The sequence below is a fragment of the Equus przewalskii genome, chromosome 14 (genome assembly GCF_037783145.1).
Source record: "Equus przewalskii isolate Varuska chromosome 14, EquPr2, whole genome shotgun sequence".
Lineage (NCBI taxonomy): Eukaryota > Metazoa > Chordata > Mammalia > Perissodactyla > Equidae > Equus > Equus przewalskii.
This window is the reverse complement of record NC_091844.1, coordinates 59,567,111-59,585,193: the sequence shown is the minus strand read 5'-3', so window position 1 is coordinate 59,585,193 and position 18,083 is coordinate 59,567,111.

The window sequence follows — 18,083 nt, the reverse complement described above, 5'->3', positions numbered from 1 at the left end:
CTAAATTCTCCCATATCTACCCTAATATTACGTGATAAGTTAGAATAAACAAAGGCAAATTTTTTGGTTGCCAAATATCTCCTCCATCTTCCTGTAGTTGAAACTTAAATCTTCACCATTTGCATTGCATTCCAGTGCACTCTTTCTTTCTTCCAACAAAATGTAGTTACTACCATGTCCCAGGAGAGTTCAAACACTAAACTGGTTTGAGAATTAATAATATAATGTGAATGAATTATTAGAACCTCTGCTGACACTTTGCCACAAGCAGGGTATTTTTGACAGGTGGGATGCTGGAAAGATAGATGCAGAGTGCAAGGAGGTGGGACTGGTCCAAGATAACAGGTATGATGGAGACCTACAGAGTGCCTAGATTCAAGCCTGACCCCTCTGCCTATTACCACGTGCCTCTGGACAAGTTATTTAATCTTCCAATGAAGTCACTTAGTCTCCTCATCTGTAAAATGGGGATAAAAATAGAACACATCTGTTTCAGTTTTCCAGAGCTGCTTTAACAAATTACCACAAACTCGGCTTAAAACAACAGGAACTTATTCTCTCATAGTTCTGGAGACCAGAAGTCTGTAATCAAGGTGTCAGCAAGGCTGTGCTCCCTCCAGAGGCTCTCAGGGAGATTCCACTCCTTGCTTCTTCCAGCTTCTGGTGGTTGGCAGCATTCCTTGACTTGTGGCTTCTCACTCCAGTCTCTGCTTGGGTCTTCACATGGCTTTCTCTCTGTTTGTGTCTTCTCCTCTCCTGTCTGTTATAAGGACACTTGTCACTAGATTTAGGGCCCACCTAGATAATCCATGATGACCTCATCCTGAGATCCTTCACTAAATTATATCTGTAAAGATCTTTTCTCCAAATAAGGTCACATTCATACTTTCCAGGGATATATCTTTTGGGGGGCCACCATTCAATCCACTACACCATCCCTTAGGATTATTCTGAGGATAAGATCATTTCTGTAAAACACTTAGTCTAATGTCTGGCATAGTAATAAGTGTTCAAGGTTAGATTTTTATTTTTATTATTATTATTAGACAGCAGGAGAGCACAAAATGTCTGAAATTGGGTGAATATGAGGAGAGGAAAGGAGTGGGCTGATGTTTCAGTTACCTATTGCTATATAACAGCAAGCACCCCAAAACTTAGTGACCTAACGCAACAGCAACTTAACTCACAATTCTGTGGGTTGCCTAGGCTTGCTGGTGGTTCTTCTGATCCACCTGATATAGCTGAGGTCACTTAGCAAACTCCATTTATCTGGAGGCTGAAATAGCTGTTCAAGATGGTGTCTTATCTTCCAGGTGTCTCTCCAGATGGCCTCTATTTGTTCAATGGTGAAGCCCAAATTTCTTTATGATGTGATTGTTGGCTTCCCAGAGAAAAAGCAGAAGCTTCTGGGCTTCCTACATCCTAGGGCTGAAAGTGGCCCAGCATCATTTTTGCCAGATTTTATTGATCAAAGCAAGTGAGGTGACTATCCCAGATTTCAAGGGATGGGTGAATAGGACTCTATTTCGTGATGGGAGGAACAGAGATCCACCCCACTCCCCGCCCCAGGGAAATAAGGGAGGAAGGAATTGATTCAGAGAGTCTCTACCACAGAGGGCCGTAAAGACTAAGTTCAGCTTCATAGATTTATTTTGTGCAAGTCCTGCATACCGACCACCTCTTCTTGTATCCTGGCTCAGATTCTGTAGTTCAGTCAAGCAAGTGGGTTTACTGTTTTCTCAACAGAGCTCTTATCTTCTTGCTTTTGCTCATGTCATTTCACTAATCCAGAATGCTATTTTCCTTCCTCTTAAGCCATTCATGTTCACTGAGTCTTTATACTAAAGATAAACCCTTCCTTCGGCAGCCGGTTCTCATTAAATTTCACCCAGTTCTAACCCTTTTTTTCTCTCCAAGTTCTCCAGACGTTTAGGAATTCAGTTTGTATTTTATTAATTTACATTTGCTGAAAGGTATTTAAAACCTATGTATTGCCAAATATTGCAGATGTGTATAGTCAGATCAGATTGTAAATTCATGAGGGCAAGGGCTATCCTAGTTTCACTTCTTCCCACGTCACCTAAATCAGTTCTTCTGCACAAGCTAGACAATGTGGTTCACATGAGAGAGCGCCTCAGAGCGAAACCGAATTTGAGGCATTTCAAGAAGTTACAGCATATCTAAACAGCAGACGGGTCAAGAATAGGATATAAATATTTAGTAGACGTTCTATTGTTGAATGAGTAAAGGAATGCCTACATGTATGAAGGCCACTGGGACTTGGCAAATCCATTTTCGGTGAAAATAATTTGGTCCATCAAATATTTATTAAGCACCTAATATGTTCCTGTCACTTTGCTAGATCTACAGATGGAAATGTAAAAAAAACAAAACAAATAAACAAAAAAAACAAACCCTAAAAAAATGGAGTCTCTGGTCTCCAGGAAAATAGATACAGGATAAGATGCACACATACTCATACAGTAATACAAACCAAGCAAAGGATGCTGGGAGAGCACAGAGAGAGTTCCTGAGCTCTGCATGATCACTCAGGAAATGGTTCCTGAATAAGGTGACACCAGCCAGAGCTTAGTGTGTAAGGGACAACCAGGCAAAGAGTGGGGTAGAGTGAGGAAGGGCATTTCTGGTGAGGAGAACTTCATGCACAAAGGCACAGGAGCAGTTTAGCATGACAAGTGCAGCAGAGGACAAGTTGTTTAAAGCGTAAAGTGGGAGGCAGCAATCTGGGGGAGATAAGAATGGAGAGCTGGGTAGGGACAGACCATGGACCACCTGTTTTCCCTGAGAGGGAGCTTGGCCAGGCTTGGGAAAGACTATGGACTAGTACAGGCAGAGGAATAACATGGTCAGCTCTGTGTTAGAGAGCTCTGTGCTCTGGCAGTCGGTTGGAGGATGGACTTCCTGAGTGAATTAAACGAAGGAAAAGAATGTGACCATCTAGCAGGAGATGACTGAGGCCTTGAACTAGACTTTAATAATAGAAACACAGGAGAAGAAATGGATTAGAGAACTATCTAGAAGGAAAAATGATAGATACAGAGGGGTTGGTAAGTGATAGAATGTGGAAGATGAAAGAGAAAGGTGAGTCTAGATGAACTCCCACATTCCTAGCTTGGATGACTGGGTACCTTCTGTGTCATTGTGTTGTGGAGGCTGGAAAAAGAGAATGAATGGTATAGGGAAGATGACAGGTTCAATTTTGTCTTTGCTGAGTTTGAGGTACCCATTGGGATATTCAATTGGATATAGGAACTCCTTCAACTGAAGAAGGCTACTTGGGAGAGCCTTGTCCTCAAGGGAGAGCCTGGTTTTAGTTAAGGTCAGGAAGTGGAGGGAGCATCTGTGAAGAGGTTGAAGACGCGATGTTTGGGTCATCATGGAAAGAAAGTTGTCAAGGGCACAGTTGATAGCTGTGGGGCAGGAGGGAGGAGGAATGGTTGGATGGAGACAGGAGGCTGAGCCCTATGAGATGAGTGTGTGGGAGGGTCAGGGGAACCTTGATGACATTTTGTTTGGTGACCAAGGATGACATGGCTTTCAGGCTTGATAGGGTCAGCTGACCTTGACAACCACCCCCTATAGAATTTAGGATTTAAGGCAGGGCAGGGTCTGGGTTTGGTTCTGGGGAGCTCCAGTCAGGGCTAGTTAATATTGGTGATTTTAGCTTCATGTGACAATGGTGGCAATGGAGTCTGTGATGGTGGCCTCCAGGCAATGGCCCCATGAACTCTACAAGCCTTGTGGTGAATGGAAGCCAGACTAGCAAAAAATGGCTCCAAGATATCTGTGCAACATATGATTTTATCTAAAAGTATACATCAACCAGGAAGTTAGCCATTTTCATTTAATTTAGCCATTATTCATTTAATTAGTCAGAATATTTCAAATTTTATTCTAAATTGGTAATGGAGAAAAAGTGGGGGAAAATAGAGAGGTCAAGAAAACAAATGGACGCTAAGAACCACATAAGTTAAACTGACTTGACTCCTGCTTTGTTAGTCAGAAGTGATTTTTGAAGTCATCTGCTGAAGTAAAACAAGTTTCTAGAAGAGATGTTTTTTCCTCATACATTCCAACTTCTAATGACCTCTCAAGCCTTCAGATTTTTTCCTGAGTGCTTCTGATATGGATATTGCAGCTGGGCATTTGACTAATTAAAAAGTTCAACAACAGCTAAATGCTCCTAAATGGAAAGCATTTTAGCCCAGGATTAATGTATTTGGAAGATCCAAGGCATCAGGCACACAAGAGTTGAATTTTCTTAGACATTCTCCCTGGCTTTCTCCCATGCTTAACCTCTCACAACGACCCCCTACAGACCCCTATGTCAAAGTCCCAGCATTTCTTCCTGTTCACAGCCTTCAATAATCTGGTTTCATCTCCATCTGTCAAATGGGAATAATAACAGCTGCCCTATTTATCCCACAGGTTTTTGGTCCACACAAAGGAAACAATATATGTGAAAGTGATTAGAAAGATGTAAAAGCTATATGTGTTTAAAAGGGAGTTCCTTTATAGCTATGTTTTCGCTTTATCCTCCTTCCTTTAGTGCCAGGATTTCCTGTCCCTAAACTCCAAGATCCCTAACACTTGGTGCCAGATTTCTCTCACTTCCAACTGCCTCTTTGACAGCTACTGAGGACCAGCACCCCCTCTGCTTGGATAATCACCTTCCATCCTAGAACTCAAAACAATGGTCCTTAATGACCAGCATGCCGTTGCCTTTATGGACTGACTTGTCTACTTCAGACCCATCTTCGACCTCCTCCCCCATGTTTCTGATCCTAAACTAAGAAATCCACAGCCTCTTTTAAAACAAGCAAACAAACAATGACCTCCGCTGGCCTCTCCTGGTCTGGCTTATTTTACTTTCACACAAGTTGTGTAACTGAATCATTCTCTCCTGTGAAACAGCCTTGCTTGTGAGGTTACTGAGGATCTGAGTCTAACAGACTAACTTTCATCCAAAGCTGCTAGGGTACAATTCTCAAGTCCTGTGCAAGAGCAAAAGTCTAGGAAGAAGCAGGGACCAGAGAAAGGTATCCAGGAGAATCTTCCAAATGAAGAGTGAAAAGACAGATACTGAAAGCTGGAGTATGAGAACTGGATTCAGAAGGCCTGGGAGGCCAGGTGAGGAAAAGAGGGTGGACCAGCATCTTGAACAAGCATCACTGCCTGCTTGCGTCTGTACGTTCTTCTGCATGGTGCTTGGGTATGCTGTTGGTCTCACTGAAAGGGCCAGGGATGGGGCAGACATCCTGGTTTGAGTCACTCTCCTCTACTCAAAAAAACCTTCATGGACTTCCACTGTCTATGGAGAAAGTCCAGACTCCTTAACCTGGTGTAACCATTGTGTTCAGGTCTCACTAGCTTGGGGATTGAAATGGTTGCATTTTTTTTAGTGACCGATTATAATGATGTGCTTAGTAACAGGCAGTTCTGGTTGCTTCCAAGTTCTCCGCCTCTTGGAGCCAAGCCCTTCCTCTCTCAATCTCAGGCCCACTCTTCAAACACTCACTTTCTGTCTCTCTCTCTTCTCAGAGTAAATCACAGAAGGAATGGCCTCAAAAGATACAGTCCTCCTTTCCTCAGGCTTCAGTTTCATTCCAGGGATGCTTTGCATTACAGTTTAGCTTCCATTTGGCCGTGGAGTTTAACACTTTATAGTAATACTTTCTGCCTCTTTCAAACCCATCTCTTTGAACCCACATGTGATCATAGACTCTCACAGTGGAAAGCACCTTGGAGGTCATCGAGTCAAACTTCCTGGTATATTTAAATAAGGAGAGAGAAAAGTTAAACGACTTGCCTAAATGACAATTATTTGGGAATAGAGTCAATATTTGTGTCCATGGTTTCATGATTCCAGTTCAAAATGCTTCCCCTTTACCATCCAGTGTCTTATCAATTAAGTAATAGGTAATTTAAAGGAATTTATTAGTACATGAAAGATCCAGTTTTATGAAGTAATTGTCCCTTCATTTATCTGTTTTGTAAGATTTAATTTTCGTATACTAGGTTCCTAATGACAAGATATCCCCTATCTGATGGAGATAAAATGTATCATTTTTTTTCTTTTTTACTTTTTTTTTTGGAGGAAGATTAGCCCTGAGCTAACTACTGCCAGTCCTACTCTTTTTGCTGAGGAAGGCTGGCCCTGAGCTAACATTGTGCCCATCTTCCTCTACTTTATATGTGGGACGCCTACCACAGCATGGCGTGCCAAGTGGTGCCATGTCCGCACCTGAGATCCGGGCCTGTAAACCCTGGGCCACCGAGAAGCGGAACATGCGAACTTAACCTCTGCACCACCGGGCCGGCCCAAAATGTATCATTTTTGAATGAGCTTAAACAAATACAGCTCACAGGGCTCCTCTCTGCTGCCTACCTGTGAGAGTCTCAGAGACTCTGGCAATGGACTTTAGATCTACCCATCGTAGAATTGGGGGGTCATAGTTGGGAAGGGGCAGTTATGAATGAGAAGCTTTGCTTTTTAGCACGTGTCTCCTCCATCGATCTAAGGGCCACATGAAGCAGGGGCGATGCTCTAGTCACACCCATGTTGCCAAAGGCTCACGCAGTGCCCAGCTCAAAGTAAGGACCTGAGAAGCTTGTGTTGGATAAAGTGAATGATTGATTGAGAGAATGTTCCCTTTTCCTCAAATAGAAATGATGATGTAGAAAACTAGTGGGGCTGGCCTAGTGGCCGAGTGGTTAAGTTCATGTGCTTTGCTTCAGTGGCCAGGGTTTCACTGGTTCGGATCCTGGGCGCAGACTTGGCACCACTCATCAGGCCACGCTGAGGTGGCGTTCCACATAGCACAACCAGAGGCACTCACAACGCGAATATACAACTATGTACTGGGGGGGGGGGGTGCTTTGGGGAGAAGAAGAAGAAGAAAAAATTAAACAAAAGGAAGATTGGCAACAGATGTTAGCTCAGGTGCTAATCTTTAAAAGAAAAAAGAGGGGGCTGGCCCAGTGGGGCAGTGGTTAAGTTCGCACGTTCGGCTTCTTGGCGGCCCGGGTCGCTGGTTGGGATCTTGGGTATAGACATGGCACCGCTTGGCAAAAGCCATGCTGTGGTAGGCGTCCCACGTATAAATAGAGGAAGATGGGCATGGATGTTAGCTCAGGGCCAGTCTTCCTCAGCAAAAAGACGAGGATTGGTAGTAGTTAGCTTAGGGCTAATCTTCCACACATACACACAAAAAGAAAACTAGCATAGAAGATAGTCAGGGATATATCAAATTGGTGAGGAGGGAGGCAGTGGAATGAAGAAAGGCGATGTTTCTTGTTTTAGTTCTTCATTGTGATGTAACAAACCACCTTAAAACTTACTAGCTTAAAACAACAATAATGTATTATTTCTCACTATCCTGTGGGTTGATTGGGCTCAGCTGGGTGGTCCTTCTGCTACGTATGATGTCGGCTGGGGTCACTCCCAAGGCTGCACTTTGCAAGGAGCTCCATCCAAGATGGCCTCCCACACTCCAGGGCCTCTCTTGGTGGGACCTCCTATCATTCAACACCCTAGCCTGAGTTGCTTAAATAGTGGCTGGAACCAAGAGGGCAAAGGTGGATTGTCAGCTCTTGAGGCCTAAGCCTGGAACTGGCAAGGCGTCACTTCCATCACATTCTATTGATCAAAGCAAGTCACAAGGCCAGCCCAGCTCAAAGAGAATGAAAGTAAACTCAACCTCTTGATGGACGTGGTGGCATTCGCATAAAAGAATGGGAGGAATTGTTGCAGCTATGTTTGCAAACAAATTCCAACAGGGAAGAAGAAAGGCTGTCTATACTTAGATCCTTGACCCACTAAGGCACCAGTAGGTACACATAAAGCAGACACCTAGGTAAGTCTATCTCTAAGGCAAATGTCGCTGTCCAAGGCTCTTTAAGGAGGCAAGTGAGCTGAAACAGGATTTGCTCAGATTAGCAACAGAGCTGCTATGTACACTTTATCACCTTGAGTCTCTAAATCAAGAAACATCCTACTCTGAACACTATTGTCTGCACCCAATAGGGTTTTTTAAGACATTAGCTCTGAGAATAAGAGTATAATGAAGATTTTCAGCCCCTGCAACTTTTCTTTAGAGACTGCTAGGGCTTTAAATGAAAGCAGTAAATTTTCCTCTCCTGCAGTAGGAGAAACCCTCAAACCATTTAGGTGGCATAATTCAGAAGTTATACGACAGTTTACAATGAAGCATTTTTATGAGCAATCAAATGCAGCAGTCAAAAGAGTTTTCCTATTTCAGCTTTAAAATACTAAGACTTCCAGCCACGCTGTGAACCGAGGACACAAGGAATAAAGCCTGCGGGGGAGAGACTCGGAGGGGAGGGTCTGGGCTTCTTTGCAAACTCTGCTGTTCACCAGCTCACAGCCAGGCCTGGTCACCGAGCCAGACCTTGCCTCTGCTTCTCCATTTTTCAGGTGGGAATAGTAAAGTGGGGTCTGCCTTGCGTGTCCCTGCCTGCTTCCAAGGGTTATTGGGAGGCTGCTATACAAGAACAGAATGTAAACATTCTGACCACTGAGAAGTGTTCTGAGTGTTGTTAACTGATCTCAGTGAATGACCAGGTACATATAGTAAAATATCTGTCAATATCTAAGTCGAATATTGTTGGTTTCTTTGTAGAGGCTTTATTATTATTATTATCTTTAAATTTTAAAAGTCATTCATGAATGTAAGCTAAAAATTGTAAAAAGTTCAGACATATATGAGGCAAAAAATAAACCTTTTTTACATTCCACCTCTCACCCCGGCCGTCCTTCTCCCTGGAGGTAACACAGTTATACTAGGTGTATATCCTTCCAGACCATTTCCATACTTTAAAAACACATACAAACATGGATACATACAGTTTTTACAAAAGTGGTATCTATTATTATGGATTTCCATACAATTTGTAGACAGCTTCTTCAGAAGTCAATGAAATATTTTCCATATTTCCAAATTAAAGCATTGGCTAAGGCTTTATAACTTGACTGCAGATACTCTTTGCAAATCTCATGCATATAAACAGTTTTCCTCACTTTTATTGCTTATTTGAATATATTTTGTTTTTCTGTATTGTGCACGTCTTTGTAAGAGTTCTTTAAAATCTTTGGGAACAAGATTTGAAACGCATAAAAACTTACCTAATGTTGGTTGCTTCTGCTTCCCCTTCCCTTCCCTTGATTACTTCACATTTTCTAAACACACTCCCAAGCTGATAGGAAGAAGACACTTCCCTCTTCCCCGCCTTCAGTATTTTCCTGGGTCATTCGACGTTCAGGGAGTGACTGTTACCTCAGATAACTCCTTTCTAATAGACAACAAGTCTACCTTTGAATTCCTCTGACATTCTTTCATAGTTACCTCAGGGAGTCTGCACTCTTCAGCCCCTCCCCAATTCGCTCACTTGGCTAAAAAACATGGCCCCATATCTGACTTGTGCTACGGATAAACCAGTATCAACGAAAACTTCCATTTGCTAATCTACTTGTGCTAATGCATTTCTCACATGCCTGCTCTGGGCCAGACACTATGGACCACCTGGTTATGCGAGCACGTGTCTGGGGGCCTGACCCAGTGTAGGGGGTCACCCAAGACTTCTCTGAGGAAGTGCTGACTTGGGGTCTGAGAGAGGAGGAGGTAACTAGATGAACAGTATGTGTGTGTGTGTGAGATGGGTGTGGGGGTGGGGGAGATCTGACCTGATTTGCATTTTGAAACAATAGTTCTGACTTCAGTACAAAAAAACAAGTTGGAGGGGCGGAAACATATTGCAAGGAGACCAGTTGCAAAAGAGCCAAGTAAAAAGAACCAGTATTTTATGAGGATTAACAGCCTCTGATAATCTTGAAACAACACAGACATTCCTTTTAGAATCTTAAAACATGTTCATTTATCACCTAATCCTCTGATGATTAAATCCATTTCAAGCATTTAAGTATTATTTAAGATAAAAATCTGAAGAGCCTATTTCTCTATGATGATGATTCATATTACAACCAGAACATTTCCACTATTTTTGGTACACAGCTACGATGGTTCTGCCGTGGTCTTTGTTGTGGACAGTGGAGGGAAGGAAGGTCCGAGTGAGGCAAGGCAGGGGGGCCCGAGGCAGGAGGTCCCTGTCGGACCACCGGGAAGCACTGAGCTGGGCTTCCCCTGGTGTACTTGCCTTGTCCAGGATATGGTCCAGGTCTTTAAGTCTCAAAACTTGATTCATTACCTTCCTGCCTCTGCTGCTCTCATTTTTCTCAGTTTCATTTGAAATCATTGATTCATGATCCAGATTTGAATGTGGTCATACTTATCAATAAATACTCAGGAAGCGTTTGTTGAGGAGATAGCAATAAAAAAATATCTACACAGTAGGAGTCAGAATCCCCGAAGGACATGATTTGGCAATGTCAGACATATAAAAATCAGGAAAATATTTCATTCCTGTCCTCAACAGAAGGCTCAACATGGCAGTATCAACTATCATGGAGGCGAACAGACTCTCATGCACACAGGTCAGCTGTTGCATTTAAGGATTGCCTCTGAGAAAGAGATTCCGTCTTCCAAAAATTTAATGATTCTGATTTAATACACACGTTAGAATATTTAAAAACAAACCCCACTGAGGAATACTGAGACTTGGTGCTGTCCAGGTGACATTGTTAAAATAAATCTTCATTCACTTTTGTTTCACTGATTTCTATTTTACTTACTTTTTAAACCATGTTTTCATGTATTTATATTTTTCAGCCCCTACTTTTGTTTCCTTTGCTGTGGTATTTCCAGACTTCGCTTTCCAGGATGTTTGAATAATTTGTGATGGAATATTTGAAGAATGGATTTCAAAAATGAAGGAAAGATTTTGAGTTGGTGAAAGCTTCTGCTTGGAAATGCATCCTTTAATGAAGTTGGAGAATGATAAGGAAAAGTAAAAATACCAAGGGAGATAAAGCAAGAAAAGAAACAAGACACTATGGATAAGCAACAAACAATTTCGTTCCCTGGGAGAAATAGATAATTTTATGTGCTTTCAGTAGATGCAGCTAACTGGGAATTAACCCATTCCTAGTCTTCCCAACCACAGATGTGAATAGTCCAAACTGAAGAAAAAAATTAGATTGAAGCTATTACACACAAGAATTCACAGTCTGAGTTTCTAGTTGAAACAGGGAACAGAAATGGGAGACAATGGGTTAAAGAGCATTGACTTTGGAGATTTAGATTGACAGATGGTTTTATACATATACATATAGATGATTATATACACATTTATGTATATATGTGTGTTTATATGTGTGTATATAATCATCTATCAATCTAAATGTATACATACATATCTATGTAAAATTGTTTCTATATCTACCACCATATCTATATTTATATTTTATAGTAAGCACTCAATGGCTGGATGCGCTTGTTATTGTGGTTCTCAAGGTTAGATTGGCTGAGAGTTGTTGCAGGAGGCTGAATAATGATCCCCCAAAGATGTCCATGGCTTCATCCTTGGAACCTGTGAATGGTACCTTCTTGACAAAAGGGGTAGACATGATCAAGTTAAGGATTTTGAGAGAAGATTGTCTTGATTACCAACTGGGCTCTATGAAAACACAGGGCTTTTTATAAGAGGGATGCAGAAGGAGTCAGAGTCAGAAAGAAGGCAATGTGACAACAGAAGCAGAGGGACAGAGAGGAAGAGATTTGAAGATGCTAGCTTTGAAGGTGGAGGAAGGAGGCCATGAGCTAAAAGATGTAGGCCATCTTTGAAAGCTGGAAAGGGCAAGGAAACAGATTCTCTCCTGGAGCCTCCAGAGGGAATGCAGCCCCTTGGACCCATTTTAGACCTGTGACCTCTAGAATTGTAAGATAATAAATTTGTGTTGTTTTAAGCCTCTAAGTTTGTGATAATTTGTTATAGCAGCAGAAGGAAACTAATACAGTTGTGGTTGGAAAGGACGTGTTGGAGCTTCCTCTCAGTCACCTCTGTCTGGGTGGTCCATTTGTGGAGAGTCACAACCCCAATCCTACAGGAGCTGGAGCTTCGAAAGGAGACCTGACGGCACTCAGATGAAGGCTCCCCTCTGCTGGCCTTGGAGACTTGCAGGCAGGTGCCTTGTCCTTCCATCACTAGCAAGCAAACTTCAGCTGACCCTGCTTCTCCTGTTGAGCAGAACTGGGATTTGGTGAGAGCTGAGTAGAGCCAAGGAAGAGAGAGAGAAGCAGGAGCCCACACACACACACATGGCAAGTGGTGGATTGCTGGCTGTGATTTTCCTGGAAGGCTCTTAAATGGCTTTCAGAACATTTTTTGTTGGGGCCCTACATTCTTTGCAGGGCTTTCATGACCCAAGGGGTGTGGCCTACAAGCCACATCCTCCAGCGTGTTTTGTGGGCTGCTCTGCAGCGTGGCATAGGGACCCTGGCTTGAGAGACCTGCTTCCCTCTAAACTGATTATGCAGGAAGTATTTGGTCTTTTTCTGTTTATTCTTGAGATAAAAACATCTCTCCAGTCTCTCACTATGAAAAGAAGTTTATCCTTGGGTTTTAGGAACTGTTATTTTGTATCCTTGCAAACCTGCTGACATATCACCCGAAGTCCCAAAGGCCAAAACCAAAAGGCAACATCCCACTCTGTCTTCAAGCAATGATTCAGCCACCATGGTCAGACAAGAGGCCATTATCCTATTCTGTAATATTTTGCTCAGTCCTCTGTGCTCCCATATACAGCCCTAGTCAATAGTTGTATTAAAGCACTTGTTCCAACATTTTGGAATAATTTGAACCCCCCTCCCAAATCCATGCATTCCTTAGTGCTGGGATCATGTCTAACAGAGCTTGGTATTCCCAGAGATTAGCATGGTGCTTGGCGCATAATGAGTTATTGATCATGTTTGTTCGATGAATGAACTTCATCCTAGTAGTTACTTATGTAGTTGATAAACACCAGATGTAGCTGTTCTTTTTTTTTAAATTAAGATATAATTTACATACAATCCATCAAAAAGTATTAAATATTCTGTTCAATGATTGTAACAATTGAATACATCCTGGCAGTTGAATATAGTAAACAAGAGATAACTACTACTCATGTATTTTCTCACTATGGATGAATTTTGCCTATTTTTAGACTTCATACAAGTGGAATCATACAGTATATACCTTTTTGGTTAGTTTCTCTCACTTAGGACAATTAGAAGCCTTAAGATTCATCTATGTTGTTGCATCATCAGCGATTTTTTCTTTTATTTATGATTACTCCAATTTATGAATATATCACAATATGTTTATTCATTTTCCTGTTGATGAATATGTGGACTATTTCCAGTTTGGGGCTATTACTAATAAAGTGTCTCTGAATATTCTTGTAAAATCTTTTTGTGGACATAAGTTTTTATTTCTTTACAGAAACATTAAGCATGGAATTTTTGAGTCATAACATAGGTGTAGGAGTTAATATCATAAGAAACTGACAGACTATTTTCTTAAGTGGTTATACCATTCTCCGTTTCTACTAGCAATGTTTGAGAGTTCCAGTTTCTCCACCTCCCCGTCAACTTTTGGTGTTGTCATACTTTATATTTTAGACATTTTAATGACAGTGAAATGATATCTCATTATGGGTTTAATTTCCATATCTGTGATGACTAATGATGTTGAGACCATTTCATGTGCTTATTGGTTACACATATCTTCTTTTGTAAAACGGCTCCTCCAATATTTTGCCCGTGAAAAAAATTGGATTCTTTGTGTTGTCATTGATTTGGAGGAGTTCTTTATGTCTACTGGTTACAAACCCTTTGTCAGATATATGTACTGGCTTTCCTATTCATTTTTTGTTTGTGTGTGTGTGAGGAAGATTGGCCCTGATCTAACACCTGTTGCCAATCCTCCTCTTTTTGCTTAAGGAAGATTGTTTCTGAGCTAACATCTGTGCCAATCTTCCTCTGTTTTGTGTGGGATGCCACCACAGTGTGGCTTGACAAGTGGTGCTAGGTCCCTGTCTGGGATCTGAACCTGTGAACCCCGGGCCACTGAAGCAGGGTGCACAACTTAACCACTACACCACCAAGCTGGCTCCTCCTATTCATTTTCTTAATGATGTCTTTTGATATGTGAGAATTTTTATTTTGATGAAAGCAAATTATAATTTTTAATAATTGGGGCTTTTTGTGTCCTTTTAAAATGATCTTTGCAGAAAAATAAATAAATAATTAAAACCTTTAAAAAAATGATCTTTGCCTACTCCAACATTGCAAAGATATTATTTTACGTTTTCTATTAGAAACTTTATTGTTCTACGTTGTATTTTGTTCTATGGTCCATCTCAAACTATTCTTGTTGTATGGAATGAAATAGAAGTCAAGTTTATTTTTGTTTTTCATACGGCTATCCAGTTGTTTAAGCACCATTTGTTAACAAGTCTTCCTTTCTTCGTTGAATTATCTTGTCACTTTTAGTCAAAAATCAATTGACTTTATATGTGTGAGTCCATTTCTGGATTCTGTACTACTGGTATTTGCCTGTCTTCATGTCAACATGACAATGTCTTGATTCATCTAGTGTTATACTCAGTTTTGAAACTGGATACTCTAAGACGTCCAAGTTTATTCTTTTTCAAAACTGTCTTGGCATTTCCATATCAATTTTAGACTCAGCTTGTCAATTTCTCTAAAAAACCCTGTTGGAATTTTGATAGGGACTGTATTAAATCCATAAATAAATCTTTGGAGAATGGATGTCTTAACAACATTGAGTTTTCCAATTCATGAATATACTATATCTCTTCATTTTGTCTGATCTTCTTTAATTTCTCATGGCAGCGTTTTATAATTTTTATTGTAGAGGAATTGTACATCTTTTATTAGATTTTTCCTAAGTATACGATATTTTTGGTACTATTGCAAATGGTGTTTTTAGAATTTTGTAGTCAAATTGTCTGTTCTTGGTATATGGAAATAGAAGTGATTTTTGTATATTGACTCTGCTAAATTCACTCATTAGTTCTCAGAATTATTTTGTATATTCCATAGAGTTTAACAATCATTTCATCTGCAAAGAATGACAATTTTACTTCTTTATTTATGCCTTTTATCTGTATACTTTTTATTTCTTTTTCTTGCCTTCTTACAGTGGTCAGAACTTGCAGTAAAATATTGGATAGAAACAGTGAAAGTGGACATCTTGACATATTCCTCATCTTAGAAGGAAATATCATTAAGTATTATGTTAGCTACTCATTTTCAGAGATGAATTTTAATAGTATAAATTACTTCTATTCTAATTCTAATTTTCTCAAACTTTTTATCATGAATGGATGTTGACTTTGTCAAAGAGTTTTATACATTTACTGAGATGATCACATGATTTTCCCCGTTCATTTTTTTTTCATTGACTAATTTTTTAATGTTAAACCAACCTTGTATTTCTTGAAAACCTCACTTGGTCATGATGTATTTTCTTTTTAAATATATAACTGGATTAGTTTTCTAACATTTTGTTAAGAATTTTTCATCTATGCTCATCAGGAATATTGTTTGTAGTCTCCTTTTATTATGTCTTTGTCAGTATTTGGTATTGGGATTATGCTAGCTTCATGAAAAGAATTGCGAATTACTTTCTCCCCCTCTATTTTTGAAAGAGCTTGTGTTGGACTATTATTTCTTCCTTGAATGATGATAGATTTCATCAGTGAAATCACCCAGGTCTCAGGCTGTCTTTGTACAAAGATTTTTGAAAATGAATTCAGTTACTCGAATTGATGTAGGAATATTATTTGTTTATTTATTTATTTACATATTATGGTATCTACTTGGTAAGTTGTGTTTTTCAAATTACTTTTCTATTTCATCTAAATTGTTTATTGACATAAATTTGTTCATAATAGTCCCTTACTATCTTTTGCGTAATTGGAGGATCCGTAGACATGTCCCCCTTTTTCATTCCTCATGCTGATAATAATGTTTTCTCTGTTTTACGTGATCAATCTTGGCTGGAGTTTTATTAATCTTTTGGGAAAAAAAAGATGTTGACTTTCTCTATTACTTGTCAATTTCCTAGTTCTTTGATTGCCATTTTTCACGTTCATCATTTTTCTTTTTTCTACTTTGGATTTTATTAGTTTTTCTTTTTTACAGCTTCTTAATGTGGAGGCTTAGATAATTTATTCTATATCTTCATTTTTTTCTGATAAATTTACAGCTATACGTTTCCCTCTTAGCACCTCTTTAGTTATATCTCACAAATGTTGATATGTTGTATGTTCATTATCATTCAGTTCAAAATATTTTCTAATTTCCTCTGTGATTTCTCCTTTGGCCATAGGTTATTTAGACACATATTGTTTAATTTTCAAATATTTGGGATTTTTTTCAAATATCTTCTTGTTATTGATTTCTATATTAACACCATTAGGGTCATAAAATGTACTCTGTGTGATTTCAGTCCTTTTAGTTCTAATGAGTCTTGTTTTATGGCATAGCATATTTCATCTATCTTGGTTAATGATCTGCAGTTAAAAAGAATGCATATTCTCCTGTTGTTGAGGGTAGTGTTCTATAACTGTCAATCAGGCCACGTTGGTTGATAGTGTTGTTCAACTTTTAAAAATTTTACTGCCTTTTTCTCCCCACTTTTTCTATCAGTTACTGAGAAAGTGATCTTAAAATATTTAACTATGATTGTAGATATTTGCCCCCATTTTTCCCATCTTCCATCTGGTTTGGCTTTACATATTTTGAAGCTATTTTATTTCTTTCTTCCATCTTCTTGTTCCTTTATTCTGACTTCTTTGGGGTGAATCACTTATTTTCAAATATTCCATTTAATCTCTGGTATTGTCCTTTAAACTTTACTTCTTTGTAATATCTCTGTGTGGTTTTTGGAGTTGTTTTAGATATTACAATATACATCTTTAAATTACCATAATCTATCTTCAATAATATACTACTTCGTAATCAATGTAAGACAGTTCCAACAGCATATTTCATTTAGACTCCTCCCACCCTTTGTGATATAGTTTTATCATATTTTACTTCTATATATGCTATAAACTCCACAATATGTTATTTTTGATTCAGTCAATAATCTTTTAAAAAATTACATAAATGTATCTGTATACGTGTCTATATGCAGTTGTACTACATATCTATGTAAATATATATATCACTTAGAATAGGAAAAGATTCTTTCATATTTACCCGGGTATTTACCCTGTCTGTTTTTTTTTTTTATTTTAAAATTATTTCTTGTAATGTAGGTCTGCTAGAGATGAATCCTCTCAGCTTTTGTCTTTCTGAAAATGGCTTTTATTTTAATTTAATTTCTGCAGGATATTTTTATAGAATTCTAGGTTGACAGTTTTCTCTTTTCAACACTTTAAAAATGCCATTTCATATTCTTCTGGGAGCCATTGTTTCCCTGAGAAGTCAGCCTTCATCTGTACTGTTTTCCCCCTGCATGTAATGTGTCTTTTTTTCTCTGACTGCTTTTAAGATTTGCTCTTCACCTTTGGTTTTCAGCAATTTAACTATGATAAGCCTAGGTTTGGTTATCTCTGTATTTATCCTACTCAGGGCTCACAGAGCTTTCGGATTTGTGAATCCATATTTTCATAGACAATACATTGTTTCCCACACTCCAGCAATAATCACAGCTTTTTTGACACATACACCCTCAAAGTCGGATATTTCCCCTCCTCCTATCGACTTTATGTCCACTGTTTTCCTTTGGCCTCTTTCCATCCCAAAGCTTGACCCACTTCTAAAGTGAGAGGACACTGGGAATACATCCTGCCCACCTGGAGTGACAGGCTCACACTCTCCATGAGCTGAAGTCATCCTCAGCAGCTTCTCTAAATTTCCTCTAATGTTCACTTCCACTTTCAGTCCCTACATGGAACTGTATTTTCTCAATTGACCCAAATGCTTTAGTTCTGTGTTTCCTTCGCATTTTGTCTAAAATTCTCATAGTCCGCAGGTCAGAGGACAGAAAATAGTTACAGCAACACCCTGAGCATCTGTGACCAGGAAGGATGTCTAGTCATGTGACCCAGGCAGTGTACCACTGTTCTT